Source organism: Typopeltis vanoorti, chromosome 12, assembly GCF_054136105.1.
Source record: "Typopeltis vanoorti isolate ZY-2024b chromosome 12, IOZ_Tvanoo_1.0, whole genome shotgun sequence".
NCBI lineage: Eukaryota > Metazoa > Arthropoda > Arachnida > Uropygi > Thelyphonidae > Typopeltis > Typopeltis vanoorti.
In genome coordinates, this window is record NC_143560.1 from 91,515,767 (window position 1) to 91,541,943 (window position 26,177).

Here is a 26,177-nt window from a genome sequence, read left to right on the forward strand (position 1 = left end):
TGTACAAGGATAGTTATGAGGATCGGCTGAGAGAATGTGGACTGCAGAGTTTGGTGGATAGAAGAAGGAGAGGTGATATGATTGAGACTTTTAAACTGTTGAGAGGTGGTTACAGGGTTGACACTGGAGAGTTCTTTCGCTTCGTTGATCAGCGGGAAGGAGTGATGACAAGAGGCCATCCCTGGAAGTTACGAAAGGAAACTGTGAGCAAGAGGGTAAGGAGTGGTTTCTTTGTGTGGAGGGTGGTTGAGCCGTGGAATGCATTGCCTGATGGAGTGGTGGGAGCGAGAACGGTCAGTGGGTTTAAGGAGTGGTATGATAAACTTTGTGTTTCTCAGGGGGGGACCTCCCCTCGATGAGTCTTGACAGACTTTATGTCTTAGAAAGGACCTCCCTCGATGAGTCTTTTGACTCCTTGGAGGCCTGAATAATAATAATAATAATATGATTCTGCCATTGATGCCATGTGTTCACTCCCCTAATTTTTCTCGGAACCCTCATATCTGTAGTCTCTAGTCTTTGATCAAGTGCTTCATTTCTAACCCAATTTTCAGATCCATAACTTAAAACAAGTTTGAACACTGTCTTGTATATTGCTAGTTTGGTGTTTTGGCTAATTTCTCTCTTATTCCATATAAATTTATACAGCTGGCTACCCACCATACCAGTTTTGCTTATTCTGTTGTCTATTTTCAAATTTAGTTTGCCATCTTCACTAAAATTGTGCCTAAATAGCTGAAATATTTTACTTGTTCTATAAGCTCTTTTTTCAGAATGCAGTTGATGTTCAGCATTTTCTAACCTAAACTGAATAAACATGTTATTCAGTTTAGGTTAGAAAATCCTGGCAACTTGCACTAGATATATTTAGGAGTATAACATCATCTCCATAAAAGCCTAATGAAACTTTCTTTCATAATGTGATCCATATAGATGATGAATAAGATTACAGATAATGAGCATCCTTGTCTTACTCCTGATTTTACATCAAATCATCTTCCTGTATTTCCTTCAATTTTAACTGCTAACTTACAGCTTAAATATAGACTGTATTGCTCTGTATAATGTTCCATTTACCCCATATAATTGTAGTTTTGTAAAGCTTTTCTCTGAGCACCTTATCATATGCGTTTCTGGATCTGCAAAACTTAAGTACAGATCCTTGTCATATTCTCATGATTTTTCAACTATTTCTCATAAAGTGAAAATCTGATCTTGACAACTTCTCTTTGGTCTGAACCCAGCTTGTTCTTCTCCAAGTTTCTCATCTGCAATCTTTCTCCACCTGTTTTCAAGTATGCTGGCATAAATCTTACCTGGAGCACTTAGTAGAGCATTTCCTCTGTAATTCTCACATTCAGCTTTATTTCCTTTTTTATAGATTGGAACTGTTAGATCTCTACTCCAACTATCTGGAATTCAACCTTCTAACCATAACCTCTGCATTATGCAGTGTAGCCACTGGAAGACTTTTATACCTCCATTCTTTATTATTTCTGGTCGAATATCATCTACTCCAGCTGCCTTTCCACATTTCAAGTTTTTGATGGCTTTTTCTACCTCAAGTACTGATATGTATTCCTCTCTGAATTCCTCTTGAAAATGTACTAGTATGTTGTTTAAGAAACTTGTGCCATGAGAAGTTTCTTTCACTGCATGTTTCATTTAAGTCTTTCAAAATAATTACTCCAGACATCTAGGTTATCCTTATCTGCAGTTTATGTTATTATTTGGTAACCTCAATGGAGTCAACAGACTCATCGTGGGAGACCCACTCAACCAGCAACATGTCTATCATAATGAGCTTTGAAGTTATTTACACTATATGCACTCCCAACATACTCAGGTAATGCATTCCACTCACTTACGACTCTCCACATAAAAAATCTACTCCTCACACCTTTCTTCACCACATCTTTATACAACTTCCAGGGATGACCTCTTGTTCTGTCCATCTTAACATCCACTCTTTTTATAATTTCTTCTGTATTAATCTGATAGAATTCCTTAACTAACTTGAAGGTCTCTATCATATCTCTTCTTTTCCTCCTATTCAACAATCTCTGTAATCCACATTCTCTCAAATGTACTTCATAACCAACACTCCGGAATTCTGATATCACTTTGGTTATTTGTCAGACCATCTCTAGTGTTTCCACATCACATTGAAAACTAGGTGACCAAATCTGAGCATGTGATCTATGTGGTGTGATCAATGCCTTATATAGAGGCACCATCATCCCCTTATCCCTACATGTCAACGTACTTTTTATCAGAGCAGCAATATGATGTGCAGTCTTTGCAACACATGCAATGTGCCCCTGGAACTTCAGTTCACTGTCTACCATCACTCCAAGATCCCAAATCTAATCCACTTCCAGAAGTACAGCTCCACCAATACAGTACAGCCTTATCTCTCTGTATCCCAAAGTGTACACACCTTGCATTTATTAATATTAAAACTGCAACCCCACTCATTTATCCAAGCTAAAAGTCTATTCAAATCTTCCTGTTGAGAATTAACATCAGCACTATTCCTGATAATTTACCTAACTTTGCATCATTAGCAAATATTTGCAGCTCCCCAGTCAATCCACATAAAATATCATTAACAAATAAGTTAAACAGTAGGGGGCCCAAGAACAGAACCCTGAGGCCACACACACCACTGGTTACCATCCTTTTCCGATCCATCTAACCAATATACTATCTATTCCTCTGCAGCTTGTACACCAGCTTATCATGTGGTAATCTATCAAATGCTTTTGCAAAGTCCAAGAATATCATTGTATATGATTCCCCCTTATCCAACACATTTGTCACCTTATCATAAAATATAAGCAGATTGCTAAAACAAGACCTGCTTTTCACAAACCCGTCCATCATCATATAGAATCTTATGTCAATCAACCTAATTCTGTATTCCATTTCTAACCAATTTTTCCAAAACTTTGATCACAACTGCAGATATACAGACTGGTATATAATTGGAAACTTCTGTTCTCAAATCATGTTTGTGGAAAGATATTATTTTGCCTTCTTTCCACTATGTAGGAACCTTCTCCACTGCAAGACTTTCATTAAATAAACAGGACAAGGGCATGGCTAACTCTTTTGCACATTCTTTAAAAATGTGGTGATATGTCATCCATCCCCACAGCCTTATTAACATCTAACTCAAGCAACACTTGATACATCTCTGATTCTTTCACCTTTAATTCTCCTTAGCCATGCCTCCCTTCATGTTGCACAGCATCAATCACACCACTATGATATATGCTGATGAAGTGTTCATTAAATAATTCCACTATATCATTTGCTATGGTTACTTTGATATCATAACTATTCACCAGTGTCAGTTTACCATAATTATTTTCCCTCTTGCTTGCCACATAACAGAAAAATTCCTATGGATTAGCTTTGACCTGACTGGCCAGTCTCCTCTCATAATTCTACTTTTTCGTTTTTAACCATGCTTGTCACTTTTTTGGCCTGCACTTTATATTATTATTATTATTACATAACACCTCCAGGGAGTCCAAAGACTCATCGAGGGAGGGCATCTACTCAACAACTCTTCACCTTCACCACTTAATCCACCAATTACAAAAACGCTTTCTGCTGCTGACCACCAACACTATTATTTTCATGAACACTCACAAACATCCATGCCCACGGTGCAATTCGAACCCACAGCCATTTGGCTGGAGAGTGGATACGCTAACCACTCGGCCAACCAGTCCGGTAGCCTTCATGCATCTGTTCACTGCGAACTGTCTTGTACTTCCTCCATAACAACTTCTTTTGTAACACTGCTTGCTTGATTTCACTGTTCATCCATCTCACTCCTATTCTATTTATTTGCTTAACTCTTGGTATGCAGTTATACATTGCTTGCATTGGATAGTGCCTTGTCATTTCCCATGCACTGTCAACATCTTTTCTACACAATTCATCAACCCAGTGTATTGATGCTAGTTGACTATGGAGCTTCTAATAATCAGCCACCTTGTAGCTCCACATATAGACCTTCTTGATAACAACTTTTTTCTGTGACTACCTTCCAAACCAATACCTCATGATCACTTTCACCAACCAGGGAAAGTGATCATGTCACCTTTATCATTGTTGATTCCTTTTACAGTACTCTTTCCTCTATTTCTAAACTTTTTCAATCACCTATAGAAAATTTTGTCACTTTCCTGATATTTATTTTCTATATTCTTACCAAAGTCTTCCCATGACTTTTGTTTAGCTACTTTTACGCATAGCTTAGTACTCTTACATTTATCTCTATTCTTTTAGGACATCTGCTGACTTATTTGCTAGAAACTTTTGGTATGCTTTCCTTTGTTGGATTCTAAATGAAGAGAAATTTAAATTATTAATACTCTCCTCAGAATCCAACATAATCCACCATGGCAAAGGCTACATTTGTAAATATTATTTAATGTAAATCACTTGTTTATAATTTAATATTCATATAACTACCTTAATTTTGTCTAATATTTAATTATTTAATCAAAGATATATGTATTAATAATGAAAAGACTGTATTAAATATTATTAAGCTATTTTAATTATTATTATGTTAATATTATAAGAACTTGTATTTGATAATTTAACTGCGCATTATTTGAAATGTAAATATTCTCTATTTATTCCTGTTTGTAAAGTTTAACGTTATGTAATAGCTCAATTTTATTATATTTTGTTTTGTTGTCATGGAAACGTATGTAAGTGAGCGAGCACGTTTTGGAACACCATGTGAGGTTTATTGAAAAGAGTTTTAGAAAGAAATCATGAGAACAATTTAGGCGAGAAGAATGGATATAAAAAGCGATGAACGCTGAAATAATAAGAATTTAAGAGATTAGAGATTTATTAGAGAGAGATTGGCATTAGGTTTGAATCGGAGCATTTGGCATTCGGAAATCACAGTGCGATAATAGTGAGTCGGCAAGTCACTCAAGCAGCTAATAAAGTGTACTAGCTGAGAGGCGGTTAGCTAATAAGTTGTAGAATAACAATTATAGCTACGGAAGACAGCTGAGTGACTACTAAATGGACTAGCAATACTTGAATTGAGATTTAATTTCAGGGCCGGCCTTTCAAGGACACACAGAACCTTGAAGCAAAGCACTGAGTTACTAGAATAGTAGAGGCTGTAAAGTGAAGTTTACCGTTAGCTGTGCTTAGAAATATATTGCCTAAAGAATTAAATGAATACAGGAAGAATGAATAGCTGTGCATATAAAACACCAAGTTAAGGAATTATTGTGTATTGCCTTATTTCATGAGTGATCAGTAGTACTTTATGCAACAACGTTTGTTTATGTGTATTGTGACCGATGATTAATTCAGTTATTGCTTAGAAGAATTATTTTAATGAGTGCCGTATACTGTTTAAGTGTTTAGTTATAAAAAGTGTATATATATATATAAGTAGATGAAGATAGAAGATTATCGGTAAGATTATTTCAACCATTAATATTCCTATACAGAGAAGTGTGTGAGTTTCATCCTAGAATTTCCCTATACTAACAGTAACTATTGGTGAAAATTAGCTGAAGTGTAAATTTAAAAGTGTTTATTTGTGAGGAAGTGTTACTGCAATTTTTGTCGTATTTGGAACTTAAAGAACTGTGAGAAGACTGTATTAGAGATAACAGATTTACCATTGTCTGAGTTTGTATGACAGTATCATTAGAAAGGCTGAAGTGTTTATAATAACTTGTTTAGTATTTTGATCTTAAGTGTATAATTTGTGATTATAAAATTAAATGTTTGTTTTTGTTAATCAAATGTTGTATTTTGCCTGAATCTCTTTTACTTCACCATTCATAAAATATTCGAACCAAGGCGGGTGAATTAAGTTAGTTGAATATACTCGGCCAGTATATATATTAATAACATATTAAGGAGAAATAGTTGAGGGTTGATTTTTCTTCAGTTCTTGAACTAATTCAGATATAGAGTGGCACAGTCTATAAATATAAATTTTCTCTATATTTGTATTAGAAATCGACTAGCAACTATTTTTTGTTTAAGAACATCGTAGTGACTAACATGTCAGATCCAAAGTAAAGATTGACAAGAAGTAGGATCCAACATTTTCCAGAATTGCTTCTTTAACTTCTTGTGTCCACCATGCAGTAATGCATAAATAAAAAGTTTTTATTTTTCTATTCTTATAGACAACTTCACCACATACATTCCTAGCTGAATCAATTAATATCTTTTTCAGAGTTTTCCACGGAGACTCCAAGGTTTGGTTCATTTTTCAAACTGCTTCAAATTTTCTTCAATGACGTTTGTATAGTCAAGTCTACAGTTTACCTGTAAAAGCTGTTCAATGCTATTTTTTATAACTTTCTTACATACTATTCTTTTCAATGTAATATCCATTTTTATCCTGCTTAGCACTAAGAAATGGTCACTTCCAACTTCAAATCCTCTGTACTGTCTTGTATCTTGAACCAGCATGAAGATATCACCATCAACAATGACATCGTCAATGATCCTTTTCTTATTTTTTGTGTCTTCTTCCACGTGAACTTGTGCGCATCTTTTTGTTAGAACATGGTGTTAGTAATGGCTAGTCTGTGTCATGAGCAGATATCCAGCAAATAGATCATCATCGTCATCAAATTCTTGATATGTACCCTCAAGGGCATACAGGATATGGTAGTACTACATGGAAAATTTACATCATTACTAACTTCCTATTTACAATTTTCCTCCAAATCAATCTGTTACCTGTCAAGACCCCAACATTATCAAATTTTATATTTCTATCTTCTAAGACACTTTTTACCATATCAATCCACCTATATCTTGGTCTCCCTCTGGGTCTTCTTCCTGCCAACCTGGCAGAGAACACTTGTTTTGCTAATCTTTCTTCTCCCATTCCGTTTAAGTTACCATACCACCTGAGATTAGCTCTGCTAACATATTCCTGGATGCTAGCAATGTCAAGTTCTCTCTTAATATCCTTGTTTTTAATATGATATTGCCATTGATTCCATCTGTGGATGGCAGTGATAACGAAATGTATGATCAAATTAGCCAAGCAAATAAGAAATGAGTGATCATCATGGGTGATTTTAATTATGGCAATATAGACTGGGATGATGAGATAGCAACTGGAAGTAAAGAAAATGAGTTTCTTGAGTTTTTGAAGGATAACCTCAGACAATATGTAACAGAGGGCATGCGAGGATTGAGGGTCTTGGATTTTGTCATCTCATCAGAGGATGTAATTATAAATGAGGTGTCAAATCACCCACCAATTGGTGAGAGTGACCATGAGGTGATTACCTGGGTGGTTGCCAGCAGCATGAGGACCTCTGCGAGAAAAGGGTATATTATTATTATTATTATTATTATTACGGGCAACTCCAGGGAGTCATTAGACTCATCGAGGGAGGCCCCAAATCATATTCATCACAACTATTCGACATTCATACAGTATCTATCATACCTCGCCTTAAACTCATTCACTGTCACAGCATCCACCACAGACTCTGGCAGCCCATTCCACTCATTCACCACTCTAAAAGTAAAGAACCCAGCTCTAACACCTTTACTAACCACACTTTTGCCCAGTTTCCATGGATGTCCCCTAGTCCTCCCACAACCATCCCTTTTCTCAAAAATATCTTCTGAATTAATTTTATAGAAACCCTTCAGTAATTTGAATGTCTCAATCATATCTCCCCTCCTCTGCCTATCGACCAATTTTTGCAACCCACAAATCTTCAACCTGTTCTCATAAGGTTCATTCCACAGACTTGCTATCATCTTGGTCACTCGTCTCTGGATCCTCTCCACCTCCTCCCCATCAAGAAGAAACCCTGGTGCCCATATCTGGGCACAGTAGTCTAGATGGGGGTCTTATCAAGGCCCAATACAGAGGAACAATTACTTGTTTGTGTCTGCTTGTCAACGTATTCTTCAGCAAACCAAGTGATTTGATGAGCTGATTTGGCCACTTTTTTGCAATGTACCCCCTAAACTTCAACTCCTTATCCACCAACACTCCTAAATCTCGTGCCTCATCAATTTCCTGGAGTACAGTTCCACCAGTGTAGTAATCTGCTGCTAATCTTTTCATCCCAAAATGCATAACCTTACATTTCGCCACATTAAATTGACATCCATTCTCCTTAGCCCAGACCTCCAATCTATGCAAATCTTCTTGCAAAATTTTGACATCATATGCATTCACTATTGCCCTACCCAACTTTGCATCATCCACAAACAAATGAACTCTTCCTCTCAGATCCTTTCCTATATCATTAATGAACAAATTAAACAGCAGTGGTCCAAGAACAGATCCTTGTGGCACACCACTAGTCACAGGCTGTCTTGTGGACTCTACTCCTGAATAAACCACTCTCTGATATCTCTCCATCAACCACCCTCCTATCCATCTCACCAACCCTATATCCATCCCCATATGCTGCATTTTACTGATTAGAATTCCATGTGGTATCCTGTCAAAGGCCTTAGCAAGGTCTAGTAGAATCACTGTAAACCCATTACCCTTATCCAGTTCAGCCGTCACTGTGTTATAATACGTGAGCTAGTTACTGAGGCATGACCTACCCTTCACAAAACCATGCTGTCCCCGATACAGTATCCCATTTTCTTCCATCCAATCTTGTATTTTCCTCTTGACTATTTTCTCCAAGACCTTGATAATGATTCCTGTTATGCTGATTGGCCGGTAATTTTCAACAGCAGCCTTGGAACCACCTTTATGCAGCGGAACTATTTTCCCCTCTTTCCATCCCCTTGGGACTGACCCAGACCTGAGGCTCAAATTAAACAAAATGGTCAAGGGTACTGACAATTCTTTAGCTGCTTCACGTACGACATGAGCTGGTATACCATCCAATCCCACAGATGTATTGACATTGAGGTTCTGTAATGGACTAGTTACCTCTACTTCATTCATCACAATTCCAGTATAAGCTGTTGGTTCTTCCATTCCTGCAATGTCACCACCTGGATACCCTTGCAAAGTGCTCGCTCAGTAATTCCACTATATCAACTGGTTTGGTTACCTCCCTACCCTCAGCATTTTTTAAGATCATTCTGCCATGAACATTTTTCCTTTTACTTGCAACATATTGAAAAAACTGTTTGGGATTCTCTTTAGCCTGAAAGGCCAATTTTCTTTCGTAATCCGCTTTTGCTTTTCTCTTTCGTAATCCGCTTTTGCTCTTGTTACCATCCTGGCCTGAGCTTTATACTGTTCCTGCACCTGCTGGTCACCTTTCTCCTTAAATTCCCTCCACAATTGTTTCTTTTTTTGCAGCTCAAGCTTAATAGTGTTATTCATTCATTTAACCCCTACTTGATTTATTATTCGGACTCTTGGTAACCATTGCCTCCTGCAAACACTTTGAGCCAAGCACGCACCTAAGCTTGTCATACTTACCAGCCCAGTAATTCCACATGTACCCTGTCTTAATTGTAAATTCCACTCCTTTAGCCACCTCCCAAGTCATGACCTTATGGTCACTCTCACCAATTGGTGGCAACATGGTCATGTTCGTTACAGCCACATTCTCAGTTGCAATTACTAGGTCAAGCACTCTCTGCCCCCTGGTATTTTCCACTACATGCTGCTGCAGATAGTTGTTCCTTAATAACCGCATAAAATCCAATTCCTTCCTCCCACATGCAATTTCCTCTTTCTAGTCAATGTTACCATAATTGAAATCACCCATAATAATTACCCTCCTTCCACTCATTTCTTCTATTTGCCTATGCATACTATCCTCACCATCTATTCCATCACCTGGTATATACACCCAATTGTATATTTTGTTCTGCTAGATTCTATCTCACACTAAACAGCCTCAAATGTGCTCTTTTCTCTATCCTGCAGTTTAACTTCTATACTCCTTGGTTGCAACTCATCAGCTATTATCAATAACACTCCTCCCCCCCTTTTTATTCACCCTGTCACATCTGAACACGCTATACCTGTCGCATTCAATCCCACTAGCTTTATCATCTTCTGTCAGCCATGTTTCACTAATACCAACAACCTGTGGCCTGGAAGTGCCAACCAAGGCCAAAAACTCTTCCTTCTTGTTCCTAATACTCCTGGTATTAGTGTACATGAATAGCAGAAGCCCATTAGTCCCACCCCTACTTTGATGCCTTATACTAACTATCCCATTCTGATTTGTTGTCCTTCGTACTCGCTCGGGCATATTATACTCATTCATACACTTAACTGCCTCCCTAAAGTCTGCATATCTACTCCCCCCCCCCACTTTAATAAATCTAGTTTCCCTGAGTCTGTACATCCACTTCCACTTCATTCATCAACACTTTTTCAAGTCTCCGTACACCAACTCCATTCAAATGTAACCCATCCATCTTATATAAATCCTTTGGCCCATCGAACTCACTCCGCACATCCACAAATTCCACACCACTCTCCCTGCATAACCCGCGCATAAAGTCATTGGCAATTATGGCCCTCCTTCTAAACACTTCACTGTCATACTGTGGTAAAATACTCATCAACCTAACTCTCTCACTCTTCTCTTTTGCTACCTCAAGTAATTCCCTCACATCCTCTATCATTTCCATTTTGTCTTCTTTCAAATCATTTGTTGCTGAATATGTGGAACTACAAGGGAGGGTGATTGTGAAGAGCTCAGGAGACAGCTTGTGGATGTAGCATGGAATGAGGAATTAACTGGAAAAGAGATCAATGCAGCTTGGGGGATTTTCAAAAACTGTTTAGTAGATGCAATGTCTAAATGTATTCCAAAAAGGGTGAAAAGGTTAAATAAGGTAAATAAGGTGTGAAATAGATGAATAAAGAGAGTAAGCATGTGATACAAAGAAAAAGGGAATTATAGAGGCAACATAAGAGAAGTGGAAATAACCAATTCCATGAGGATTACAAAGACCAGGCAAGGTGGGTGAGGGTAGCTAAAGTGAGGTATGAACAGCAGTTAGCGAATGAAGCCAAAAAGAATCCTAAGGAGTTCTTTCGATATGTAGCCAGCAAAAGAAAGAATGATTATGGAAGGATGACATTGATTGGAGAAAATGGTATAAAGACAGCTGTTGCGGAAGATGTGGTGGAGATACTTAATGAGCAGTTCATATAAAGGTCTTTCAATCTCATGAATGTGACTTCATGTTGAGATTGAGAGCAGTTGAAGACTGGAAAGAAGAGACTGACTATAAGTGAGCAAGAGGTGTATGGGAGTTGAACAAACTAGATGTTAATAAGGCTGTGGGACTTGATAATATATCACCACATATTCTAAAGGAATGTGCCAGGGAGTTGATGCAGGTCTTACATATTTTTTTTTTAAGTTGTTAAGTTGTTGGAGAAGCTTGTGAGAATTAGGATCCAGAATTGGGTTGACAACAATGATATTATCTTTGATGGACAGCGTGGATTTGCTAAAGGGAGGTCATGTTTTAGTAATCTACTTACTTATTACAATAAGGCGACTGCTTTCTTCGAGAGAGGAGAAGGATATACAGTAATATACTTAGATTTCACAAAGGCTTTTGATAGATTACTGCGTGATAAGATGATAGTGAAAGTAAAGTGGATGGGGTTGGATATTAGATTAGTACATTGGATTGGAACTGGCTATCTGATAAGTATTAACAAGTTGTGTATGGGGAGCAATATCCAGGAAAAGGAAAGTCACTAGTGTTGTGCCTCAGGGGTCTGTTTTAGGGCCATTACTGTCTAACTTGTATATTAATGATATTGGTGAAGATTTGGATGCAGATATTTAGTTGTTTACAGATGATGCAAAGTTGAGACGAAGCATGAAGAGTAGAGAAGATGTTATGGCCTTACAAGAAGATTTGAATAAATTGAGTGATTGGGTACGGGAATGGGGACGTGAGTTCAATGTTGCGAAATGTTGGTTTTAAAATTTGGGAAATAAAGATGGAATGCAGAATTTATGCTTGGTGAGGATATATTGTCAGAGGTGGAGGAAATAAGCGATCTGGGGGAGATAGTGGATAAGGATCTGAAATTTAGGACACATAGCGAAAATGTGAAGACAACACAAATTCTTCTGGGAATGATGCAGAGGACACTGACTTCTAGAAATAGGTAGATTTTTGTTCCATTGTATAAGGCTTTGATCAGGCCACACATGGACTATTGTGCCCAGATTTGGTCACCTGGTTTTCAGAAGTATGAAGAGATGTTGGAAAAGGTCCAGAGGCAACTGACTAAGGTAGTTTCTAACCTCTGGAATGTCGAATATGAGTAAAGATTGAGAAGATGCAATTTGCAGAGTCTGGTGGACAGGAGGAAGAGAGGAGATATGAGTTAGTAAGGGGTTGATATAGCATCAATGCTGGAGAGGTTCTACAGAAAATAGTGGGAGATCAGGGAAGAACCAGGGGTCATCCCTGGAAACTGTATAAAGAGGGTGTGAGTAGGGGAGTGAGAAGCAGGTTTTTTCCATGCAGAGTTGTGAATGCCTTGCCTGAGAATTGGTGTTTAAAGCACTGTATGATGAGTTGTGTGTGTATGTAAAATGTCCTCCAGATGAGTCTTTGACTCCATGGGGGTCTTGGGGTAATAATAATCAATAATTTGTTCATGCCCCTAATCTTTCTCAGGACTCTCATATCTTCGGTCTCTAGTCTTTGGTCAAGTGTTTTACTTCTGACCCAGCTTTCAGATCCATAAGTTAAAATTGGTTTGAACACTGTCTTGTATACAGCTAATTTAGTGTTTTGACTAATTTCTTTCTTATTCTATATAAATTTATTCAGTTGACTTCCTCCTATACCCACTTTGTTGATTCTATTGTCTATTTCCATATTTAATTTACCATCTTCACTAAAAATTATGCCTAAGTAGCTGAAATGTTTTTCTTGTTCTATAGCAGGGGTTCTCAACCTTTTTGTTTCCTAGAGCACATTCTAAAGTACCGGTAGGGCGACGGGCACCATCTATTTTTTCAAGCAAATTTTTTGAATTCTCTTGTTAAATGAATGCAACTTCAAATGCGCATCTACTTTACATTGTATGCGTTTAATAATCGTCATGTGTCATTAATGCATGCGTTATATAGCATGCCATGAATTGTTGCATGACGTGCATGTGATTATTTAAAATTATACAGCACACGGTTGAACAGCGGCGGACACACACAAATTGATCAACGGGCACCATGGTGCCCGCGGTCATAGGGTTGGGAATGCCTGTTCTATAGGTTCTCCATTCACGATGCAGTTGATATTTTCAATGTTTCTCTCTATTTTCATTGTCTTTGTTTTGTTATTGTTGATTTTCACACCAAATTTATTACAACATTTATTCAATTTAGTCGGGGAATCTTGCAGACTTGTATTGGATTTATTTAAAAGTATAACATCATCTGCATAAAGCAAAGAGCTGAAATTAATATCTCCAATTTTTATATCAGGTTTAAGACCACTTTCCTTCATAATGCGATCCATATAATCTTCCTGTACGTCCTTCAATTCTAACTGCTGACTTACAACTCAAATAAAGACTAAGTATTGCTTGATATAATGCCCAATGACCATATAAATGTAGCATTTTGAATAGCTTTTCTCTTGGCACCTTGTCATATGCCTTTTCCAGATCTACAAAACTTAAATACAGATCTTTGTCATATTCCCATGATTTCTCAACAATTTGTCGTAAAGTGAAAATCTGATCCTAACAACCTCTATTTGGCCTGAATCCAGCTTGTTCTTCACCAAGCTTCCCTTCCACAATCTAGCAAATACTTCCCATTATTATTAGCTTTATCCTTTTTCTCCAAATTTTCCCGGAATATTCCTATATGCCTGATGGGATTCATTTCCTACTCTGCAGTTTAGGTTTCCAACAAGGATGACTTTTTCCGTTTTCTTTATGTCAACTGCCTGTTCTAATGACTTGGAAAATTCTTCCTTAGAAGATCCTTAAGGATTGCTTAAGGGTTAAAGCCAGATAACTAGGAGGAGACCTCCACATCTCCTTTCAGGAATGCAGAGAACTGACTGGACTCTTAATTTCCAATCCTCCTCTTCATGTAGTGCAGCCCTTCAGTACATATATCTATTGGGGACTGAACAAATGAGGATGGGCTGGCAATTTGGGATTTAGCCGACCAAATTGAACTCTCTTTTGACTTTGATTAAATTTCATTTAAATTAAACATTTAATTGATTAATTATAGTGCAGATATTTTTGTACACATATTGTGGACCATATACAGTGTAGTATATTACAGTGGGAAATTCAGAAATCCATCAACAATGAAGGTATATGGAAGACTAGAATCTTTCCTTGTATGCAGTTGTGTGACAGCTAGGTTAAAAAACAATATTATTATGATCAAATGAAAGGTGTGTGCATGTGAATGAAAAAAAAAACCCATTAATTATATAATATTAAGAGGTATAGTTCTGGATAATAATTTCTCAGAGTTTTTGTATGGACAGTCATTCAGGTTGAAATTAGGGTGGTGTAGAAGAACTTCAGAATTCTTTAAAAAGACATTCATATTTACAGGAATATCAGTGTAATAATTTAGTATCATCCCAGAGGATCTTGTGGCTAGTATTAATAATTCCATGTTCTACTAAACCAGATTTCTTACATTTCTTATTGGCAATATAGGAGTGATGCTCAGAGATGCATTTTAGAAACAGGTTGATCTGTTGACACAAAATAGAATATCTGGAAGTTGCATGGAACTGAATACACTCCGGGTAGCAGTATATTTTGAATTTATCTTTTGGAATGGTATCATAGGATTGACTGCATTAATAGGTTTGAATATGGTAGAGATATTGAGCTTCTTTAAGATATGAGCGATATGCTCTGAAATATCTTCATTGCAAGAGATTGAGATTCTGTGTGAGTCATCTCTTCTGGTAGAGTTTTGGGGAAATACAGTTGAAATTTCCTCTGTTGTTTTGAGTTTTAACCATTCAGAATAGTTATTTCCTTGATTGTAGAAATTTCTTTCTGAAGTGGTTCAGATGAAGTACAGATGATATAACCTCTTGAAAGGAGGCATTTATATAAAATATTATGATATTATTATTATACAGCATCTCCATGGAATCCAGAGACTCATTATGGGAGACTTGCACTAACTTTTATACAAAACTCATCATACCTTTCCTGAAATTCATTCACTGTTTGAGCACTTGCAACTGATTCTGGCAATCTATTCCACTCATTTACCATTCTCCATGCAAAAAATCTAGTCCGCACCCTCTTATTAACCACACTCTTCACATAACTTCTACATCCTTCTCTATTTGCCATATATTGAAAATTTTTCATTGCATCAATTTTATAAAACCCATTTAATATCTTATCAGTTTCTATCATTTCTCCCCTTTTTCCACCTATCCACTAAACTTTGTAACCCACACACTTCAACCTATCCTCATATGGAGCATTCCATAGACCTGTCACCAGCTTGACCACTGATCTCTGAATCCTCTCCACTACCTCCCTGTCCCCCTAAAATTACAGGTGACCAAATCTGTGTGTGGTAGTCATGATGTGGGCAAATCATAGCCTTATAAGAGGGATAATAACCTCCCTATCTTTACTTGTTAGTGTTTTTCAACATTCAAGTAATCCAAGTTAAAGGGAGATGGTAAATCCCGTTTTATTTTATAGCCGGGTATGAAACTCAGATCGAAATCCATCGAATCCATAGAGTTTCATGCCGAAAAAACTATCGGCGAGCCCAAGTGTAAGTAATCACTTGGGTAGTACAACACCAGTGCAACTCCATTCAAAGGTGGAGCAAGCTCTGTCACTACCCTTAATATTCTCTCATAATGTAAAACACAGCTCCTAAGAGATGTATATATACTGTTTTACATTATGAGAAGAGGTTACTACCCAGACCGGTTTCAACCTTTTTTGAGGTCTCATCAGTGAGTAGGTAGACCTGAAATATCAAGGTTTTAAGTGAACCGAACTTACATATACATCTACTATAGAATTGCTGAACTGGTGTACTCCTATATTGTATAGGAGTACAATATACAGACTATGGCTGTGGCTATGGCTGAGGAAGATCCTCAAATTCTTCATGTCTTCGACGGGAATCGAACCTGGGACACTCCTTTCCCAGTCATATAGTTGCGAAGTGCACAGCCACTAGGCTAACCGTGCGAACACCACAAGTAATAATACCATACTTCTGTGAAATGGTGAGCAAATGTGTGATAGATTATATGGACCTGAGAAGGAATGTTTACAATAGACAGATGTTAATAAGGGACCATCTAATTCCAATTTTTTATAAGGCTAATATATAAAGCTAATATATAAAGTTTTAAATATAAGGCTAATATATAAAGTTACTGATATTTACGAAGAATATAGTCCCATTTGACTCAAGTTTCATAGTAAATTTGATTCTGTGGTGAAGATTATTGATTTTTTTGTAAGAAGATTTCTAGTTGTTAATGTGATTTTTAAATTTAGGTAGCAGAAACATCATCCATATGACGAAGACACAGGAAATGTTTTGGATTAAAAAGCGGACATTTTTTCTTCAATTTGTTGCAAGTGGAAATTTACAAGAAGAGGAGAAATTGGAGATCCCATTGCTGTCCTTTCAATTTGTTGATAAAGATTTTCATTCCAACTAAAATATCCAGTATTCATGACAAACTTAAAAAGTTCTATCATATCCAATGGAAATTTTGATGATCAAAATTCTAGGGTTATCTGGAGGAACATTAGAAAAAAGTGAAGTTGTATTGAAACTACTAGTAAATCTATGGAATGAAGTTTCAAAGCCTTGATTTTTTTATATAAAGTTATTGATATTTTTAATATAACAGAAAGACTGGCCAGTTAAGGGAGAGAGGAGATTTGAAAGAAACTTCAAAATTTTGTGTGGATGCTTCTCCTGTAATGTCTACAATGGGACATAGAGGATATTCTGGTTTCTGCAACTTAGGAAGTCCATGAATTCTAGGTGGCCATGCATGATGATTTTTAAGTTTTTCAAATGTATTGGAATCAAGTGAAAATACGTTATCCAATAAGGAGTTTAGTTTGTTCAGCTAGAGAGATCACAACTTTGTGGGGGGGAGGGCATGGCTGATCTAAATGATGGGATGCTGCATACTCTATGAGAGGAGTTATACTGGAAGAAGTATGGGATACAAGAGATCTGCGGTTGATGATTGATAGAAACCTGAAATTTAGTTGACATATTGCAAAGGTGGCGAAGGTAACACAGAGGATTGCTGCAATAATGATAAGGACACTGACCTGCAGAGATAAAAGGGTTATCATTCCATTGTAAGACTCTGATCAGACCACACTTAGACTATTGTTCTCAGATTTGGTCCCCAGGATTTGAAGGGGATAAATTAACTGTGGAAAGGGTACAAAGGTGAATAACAAAGATGGTTTCAGGACTGTACTTATGAGGACTGACTGAGGGAATGTGGACTGCAGAGTTTGGTGAATAGAAGAAGGAGAGGTGATATGATTCTATGATTCAGACTTTTAAACTGTTGAAAGGTGGTTACAGGGTTGACACTGGGGAGTTCTTTTGCTTGGTTGAACAGCGGGAAGGAGTGATGACAAGAGGCCATTCCTGGAAGTTATGAAAGGAAACCGTGAGCAACAGGGTGAAGAGTGGTTTCTTTGCATGGAGGGTGGTGAAACATGGAATGCATTGCCTGATGGAGTGGTGAGAGCGAGAACAATCAATGAGTTTAAGGAGTGGTATGATAGACTTTGTGTTTCTTAGGGGGGGGGACCTCTCCTCGATGAGTCTTTTGACTCCATGGAGGCCTGGATGATAATAATAATAATAATAATAGTAAAGACATGAAGAAACTATAAACATTAAGACATTAATTCTTTTTCAGAATAAATGCCATCTGGCTCTTGTTGGATCTCGAAGTAAAAAGTCCATTTTCCATTTATATTTAGAAGAGATTGATATAACAACAATACTGCCTTTATCACTTTGGTAATAATAAGATTTTTATTTTTGAAGATCACATTTATTAAGGTTTAATTTCTGCAAATATTCAGAGGTGGAAACTTTGGATTATGAATAATTTAAGCAACTTCAAAATGTAATTTATTTTTATCATAATATGGAAGATGAGAAATATTTTGTTCAGTATTGTGCATAAAATCCAAATGAGGAAATTGTTTGTTCACAGTTTCATATTGTGTTTTGTTTATATTTATATTGTTTTTGATACTTCTTTGGCAGTTCTGAAGGTAAATGTAACTTTTAAAGAAAATTTTTATTTTATTATAATTACATACTCTTATTTATTGAAATATATATACATTATATATATTTCATATAATCCCAATAGCATCGCTGATATTAATTTTTGCATCAGGGAAACAAGATTTTATTACTCTTTCATTAAGTACCCCTCTGATCAGAATCTCCCTACAAAACCTTCTCCTTACCTTGTTTCTCTGTTTATTCATATGGTCTGGATTGTTATCTCAGAACACCTGCTTTTTTTGCTTCTCAGGTGTTTTGGTTGATGAATCAGAGCTTCATAGATTTCTTTATATAATGTGTATAAAAGAAAATAGCTTTTATTTAAGCTTCAGTTGTTTAGTGGACTCTTGGATCAGGAAGAAATTGTTCCTATTCCATCCAGGAATCTATCATTTCTTTCATGTTATGGTCAGACAGGAAAATTGTGAACGTATATATGCTTAATTAGATTTAATCTTACCCCCCCCCTCTCCATACAGTTTCCTACAAATGGTGTCCATACACAACACTCTTACATAAATTCTATTTCGTTTTCTACTAATAAGAGTCATACAGTTTATATATTTCTACTAAACTAATAAGAGTCATACAGTTTATATATATAAACTGTGTGGCTGTTATTCATCAACCAAACCTATATAAGAATAATTGCCTTAAATCATCCCAGTTTTAAGGAGCATTCTCATTAAAATCCCCTCACACTAGTAATTGTTATATATATATACAGGTAAACCCTCGTATAACGAGGATGTTAGGTTCCGCTGAAATGTCGCGTTATGCGAGTCTCAGATCACATAGAAAAAGTAGGGTTATGTTCCAAAATCGTTTTTTTTTTTTAAATTATATAAACAATGACATATCCAACAAAAAAAATATTTTTATTTAATTCTGGTAATTCATGTAAGTTAAGAAAACATATAAACTATGAAACAAACACATAGTATAAAAGTATAAAAATTACAAATTGTACTTAAACTTCATTGCACATAATGCATAAATGTTTTAGGCAAAATAAAATAGTACATATTTTAATCTTTCATAGCACGAGGATTTCAGGATTGGTTAATAAACACTGGTTTTGTCATGTAATCACCTGATGCATTACTACAAAACAGTAGAGTAATTCTATCTTTGGAACTTCCAATATAACCAGATTCATCCACATTGAACACAGACCAGGTGTTCAATGTGGATGAATCTGGTTATATTGGAATCTGGATGAATCTGGTTAATCTGTGGATGAATCTGCACTGTAAATGTTTATAAACTTTGAGAGTTTTTTGTTTAATAAGATTTCCATCCATAGGAATTTTCTTTTGAGGTGCAATCTTCTATCGAAATCATTAGTGATTTCTCCATTTTTCCATTAGAATATCGTGTACACGAGCAATGCGCCTTGCACTTATCGTTGACCCAGCAATAAACACTTTCTCGGATTTTATGTTCATTTTGTTTGATTGTTCGAATTCTTGATTCATTTAAATTCAAAGTCTCTGCAAAAACTCCTGGTTTTTCTCCATTTTTCAACCGATCTCCAAGATTTTGAATATTTTTCTTCGAGAGAAATTAATTATTAATTTTGTTTTCAATGTTGGTTTTCCCTTTCGTTGCAGTTTGTGGCCATTACTATAAAAATAATTTTTTACACAAAAAAGCAAGCATTACGTATTGTATGTAACTCACCAGAAAATAAAGTGCTCAGCTTGAGATGAACACACTTATGATTTTTAACACACTTTCCTGGCAGAAACGAGGGCAATTTTCAACAATAAACATTTTATACAGTAAACAATTGAGGTACATGTGTGCTAAAGGGTATTTCCCCTAATATAAATTCACTACTTATAATTACATGTGGAATACAGATACAGGCAGACACAAATTTAACAAAGATAAAATTTGATTTTTAAGTCGCACGGTGAAAAACATATGAAAAGATAAAGGGTTACTACAATTTGTAGACCGTGTTTTTATCAGAACCGTGTTGTATAAGTACTGCGTTCAACAAGGGTTACCTGTATATATATGGGCGTGTATTCATATTTTTTTAAGAATTCATGTTCATATATATGAACATGAATATTCATAATTATTCCTGTAATGCAAAAAGGAGCTCTTCAAGCTCCCTTTTGCACATCATGGATAGTATTGTTTTGGCAGTTATTTTAATAATTATGCTGTTTTTATTGCAAACATGTTTTATTTTGCTCTAACATGCATGTTTTTGTCTCCATAAATTCTGCACAATGAATATTGACCACTGTGTAATCTTGAAAGAACCAATCAGCTTTAATTTGAAAATTACCACGAAAATTTTGCTTGATAAATTCATAAATGTTCTGTCTTAAATATTTATAATCATCACTATCATTCTTTCTACTTTTCACATCACTAATGATGTATCTCTCATTCCATTTCCTCTGGAATGAGAGATACATCATCATTATTCCATACAGTTATACCAACCAAGATATCTTATTATTATTATCATTATCAACAGCCATCTATGGAGTCAAGAGACTCATTGCAAGAGTCCCACTCTCACATGCACAGCTCATCATATTTTGACTTAATTGCATCTCACTCACCACACTCTCAGGCAATGTATACAATCACTCACCGCACTCTCAGGCAATGTATCCAATCACTCACCGCACTCTCAAGCAATGCATTCAATCACCCACCACACTCCATGCAAAAAATCAACTCCTCACCTCCCTTGCTTACACCTACCTTATGCAGCTTCCAGAAATGGCCTCTCATTCTCTCCCTGTCTCCAGATATTCTATGAAAAATCTCTTAGACATTTATAATCATCATTATCATTCTTTCTACTTTCCACATTATCAACAGCCATCCATGGAGTCAAAAGACTCACTGCAAGAGTCCTACTCTCACATGCACAGCTCATCATATTTTGACTTAAATGCATCTCACTCACCACACTCTCAGGCAATGTATCCAATCAGTCACCACACTCTCAGGCAATGCATCCAATCACCCACCACTCTTTGTGCAAAAAATCAACTCCTCACCTCCCTTGCTTACACCTACCTTATGCAGCTTCCAGGAATGGCCTCTCATTCTCTCCGTCTGCAGATATTCTATGAAAAATCTCATCCATGTTAATCTGGTAATTATATCTTGCTTCATATAATATAAGGATATGGTTTTCTGATTTTGGAAGAATTTTGGAAGAATGATGAGACATTGTGAACCTTGATTGGAAAAGACCTTAGTTTTGATTCTATTCATGATGAAGGGATCTTTATGTAACTCTTTTAATTGAAGGTGAGTTAGCCAATCTCATATGGAGGTTGCAGGGTGTTTTCTCTGGGAAACTCAAGGTTTTCTATCCTGCATACAGACAAATTGGTTAGGAAATGCATGCAGTTTAGACAAAAAATATTATTGAGGAAAAATAGATGGCTTTGTGCACAGATAGAGCCATGGAAGATTAAGTAATGGAGACAGTGGGTTGTGTGGAATGGATTGCAATGTCGCATCATAATAATTAAAGAACATCATAGTGATTTGTAGACACTTGTATCCAAGCTTTTTTTTTTTATCATATTAGTACTTCATGGAAAGTCCATTAGAAATTGTGCTATCCAGTGAAGCTCTTAACTATCACAGAATGGAAAATCATTTATATTTCAGATATGTTAAAAGTGAAATAATAAATTTTTGTATAAAATAAATGGGAAAATTTAAATAACACTGTGTGAACAGGATGGCCAAAATTATTTTTGTCTTCTTCATTTTATGTAGTGCATGCCAATTAAGTTGAAGACTTGAAGAGAGATGTTTCAATTAAATATTTACTTAGTTTATTTTTTTTCACAGAAGATCTTCAGCAGACTGGATGACAGATGAATGGGAGCAAGATTCTTTCACAAGTAGTACCAGTCTCAAGGGCACCAAAACACCAATTAAGTCTAAATGGTCACCACAGCCACCACGTGCAAGGGAAAATAGATCTCCACTTTTGTCGAGAGGCAAAAAGAGTCAGGAGAGTGAGAGATTACTTATTGACTTTGGAGATGAAGATGCCACATGTGGGGATAGTGGTGCAACAGTGGCGGAATGGGATGAGGATGATGGTGATGGAATGTGGAGTGGGATGGAAGTACACTGTAAGGGTTATCAGAAAATCAGTTCTGGTAGTGAGTAGCAATATGAAGGTTATCATGACATATCACAAAAACACTACAAGTTGAGCCACATCGTAATTTTTGGTAAATAATTTATGAATTAAATGCACTATGACAACTTCAATTCTAATTAAATTATGTTGATTGCAGATATTTCATTTTTTCATTATTGTTATACTTTTAAATATGTAACTATATGAACAAAATGCTTATTATTTAGAAATTCCACATGAACATTTTTTATAATCAAATACGTATTTCATTATAAAAATAATACAATACATAATATTATACAAAAATAGTTTTGCATCAATATACTGTTATTTTGCATATCAGTATTAATATTAACACTTGCAAAAACAGTAAAAGTGAAGTGCACTATTAATTTATGATAACTGAATTATGAAAATAATGTTATACTTAATTCTCAGAAACTTATGACTGAGTGTAAACTCTTTTATCATAATTTTTATAATGAACAGTTTACTTATACTCAGAGTTTTTCAGTACATTTGAACATTCTTTAATTAGGAATGTTTGAAAATTCTTTTTTTTCTTTTTTAGAGTTAATATAATTTTTATTTGCTATTGTATTCTGGACATCATTTTTCTAAATAAAAAAAGTTTAAATGAAAAATTAGTTAACCTTCAAGGGAAGAATTATTAATTGGTCTTAAATTAACTACAAGTATCATAAAACGAATTCTTGAATATTTGATTTTATTCACTGTATCAGGCTATGAAAGCTATACTGAATATATTTTGTCTGCGAGCATTACAACTTTGATATATTCCTTAATAGCATCTCTTTATGGTTTACATCTTCTCATCCTGATCTTTTTCCTAAGTCGGCCTGGTTGGCATATCCGCTTTCCAGCCAAGAGGTTGCGGGTTCAAATCCCGCTTAGGCATGGATGTTTGTGATTGTCTTCTACCAATATGGACTAGGTCGCCATGGGAGTAGTAGACCCAAAACCTCCTATAATGGGAGAGGCCTTCACCCTGCAGTGGTTAGAAAAATAGGCTGTTAATAATAATAAAATCTATCTACCTATTACTGTTTTCTTGTACTGAGGCTAAACAGGGATTGTCAGGATCAGATTTTTACTTTAAGACAAATAGTTGAGAAATTATGGGAATAACAAGGATTTATATTTAAGATTTGTAAAGTTAGAAAATGACAGGGCGCCAAGAAGGAGGGGGGGGCTCTTCAAAATGCTACAATTATATGGTGTGAATGAGACATTATATTCAGAAATACAGTCTGCATTTCAGTTGCAAGTTGGCAGTTAAAATTGAAGGAGGTATGGGAAAGTGATTTGATGTAAACCAGGCATGTAGACAAGGGTGCACACTGTTACCATCTATGTAGATCACATTATGAAGGAAGGTAGCATTAAATCTGATATCAGAATTACAGGTGTTAATTTCAGCTCTTTAGATGTTATATTCTTAAATAAATCCGGTACAAGTTAACTACAAGATTCTTTACCTAAATTAAATAATCGATATAACAAATTTGGCATGAAAATCAGCAATAAAAAGATCATAACAAACATAAAAAAATTAGCCACATCCCAAATGGAGAGTAGAACAAGTAAAACGTTTCAGCTATTTAGGCACAATTTTTAGTGAAGTGGAAATTAAATATGGAAATAGACATCAGAATCAGCAAAACTGGTATGGTATGGTCAATGGAATGAATTTATATGGAATTAGAGAGAAATTAATTAAAACACGAAACTAGTTATATACAAGACAGCATTCAAACCAGCCAGCTTTAACGTATGGATCTTAGAGACTGGGTTAGAATTAAAAAAGTTAATTGAGACTGGAAGCCACAGACACGAGAGTTCTGAGAAAAATTGGGGAAAGACTAGATTGCATCAGTGGTAGAAATGTATTAAAAATAAAGATATTAGCAGAGGTAATGTTAGAGTATGTCACTTAAGCAGAATAGAGTAAAGATTAGCAAAACAGGTGTTTGATATCATGACAGCAAGAAGAAGACCCAGAGGAAGACACTTTTAGCTTGCTGAATTTTTTGCATAGGCTGTCTTGACACACTTGTTAGAAACCAGGACTTATTGAGTAGAATGAAATGCAGACCTTCATTCTAGCAAGAATTATTTTAGTGATTAGATTAGGTATCTGAATCAGGAGAGTGTAAACAGTAATCCAACCGTAAGAAGGAAGAATAGAAATTGCAGAAGTCATTCCATTTCTCTCCAATGCAATGCCAGAGGACATGACTGAGAGATGTTTCATAAAGAAAAGAAAAATTCATCATAATTATCAGATTCCTGTTATACACCCTCAAGGGGTCTACAGGATATTATAATAATGGCACATGTAAGGTTTACATTGTTACTGATGTCCAATTGACAATATTCTTTCACATTAGTCTGTTATCTGTCAGGACTCCAATTGTCAGATCTTATATTTCAGTCATCTAAGGCAATTCTTACTGCATCAATCCGCTAGCTAGATCTTAGTCTCCCTCTGACTATGTTCACATTCCCGAATGCTAACAATGTCACATTCCTCCCTAATATCTTCATTTTTAATAGTATTCTGCCATGCCATGCCATGCCATCTGGCCACTTCCCTAATTTTTCTCAGAACTAGAGTCTTTAATCAACTGTTTTATTTCTAACCCATTTTCAGATCTAAGGTAAAAGTGGCTTGAACACTGTCTTGTATATAACTAGTTTAGTGTTTTGAGTAATTTCTTTCTTATTCCATATAAATTTATTCAACTGGCTTCATGCTATACTAGCCTTGCTAATTATGTTGTCTATTACTATACTTAACCCCCCAACCAGCCACAACATCTATAGGCATCAAGATAAATCTGGATACGAAGCTCTAAAACCCACTGAATAACATGGATAAGAAGCGCAATTTGGTGTCACTATTTCATTCAGATTGGCTGGTAGGGAGGTTAATTCAGTTCACCATTTACACTAAAACTTGTACCTAAATATATGAAATTTTTCCATTTTTTTATAGATTCTTCATGCAAGATGCAACTAATTTTTTTAATATTTCTCCTCATTTTTGTAGTAATTTTTTATTACTAATTTTCATACCAAATTTGTTAGAGCAGTTATTCAGTTTAGCTAAAGAATACTGAACAAGCTTGGACTAGATTTATTTAGGAGTGTAGCATCATCTGCATATACATTTATAACTGATTTACATTACTAATTTAATATATTGTGGAGATATTGTATTCCCTTTACCTCACACCTGATTTTATATCAGACCATCATCTTTTATCTTTTGCAGTTCTAATTGCTGCCTTACAACTTAAATAAGGATTGTATTACATCATAATAATGTTCCATAATAACAGCTTTCTCTTGGTACTGTGTCAAATGCCTTTTCCAGATCTACAAACATAAATACAGATTCTTATTATATTCCCATGTTTCATCTCTTTGCTGTAAAGTACAAATCTGATCCTGACAACTCCTGTTTGGTCAGAAAACTCAGTTTAGCTAAAGAATAGCTTGTTGAAGAACAGCTTGTTCTTCACCAAGTTTTGTATTACATGATTTATCTTAGCATCTCTCAAGTATTCTTGAGAGAGGCTAATTTGGGATCCACAGATGGAATGCTTCATACTCACTTGGTGGAGTTACACTGGAAGAAGTGGAGGAAGCAAGGGATCTTGGGGTGATTGCTGATATAAATTTAAAGTTTAGAGATCATATTGCAATGGTTGTGA

The 26,177-nt window shown here is 35.8% G+C and overlaps 1 long non-coding RNA gene across 1 annotated transcript in view; it reads left to right on the plus strand.

Annotated features, from left to right (window-relative positions):
- The window catches only part of LOC150101001 (uncharacterized), a 70,534-nt gene extending 47,946 nt beyond the window's left edge, over positions 1-22,588 (plus strand). Inside the window, exon 3 of the long non-coding RNA XR_016549124.1 lies at positions 22,137-22,588. This is a non-coding gene — a long non-coding RNA (uncharacterized LOC150101001). The remainder of the gene's footprint in view (positions 1-22,136) is intronic.
- Positions 22,589-26,177: the final 3,589 nt, after the last annotated feature.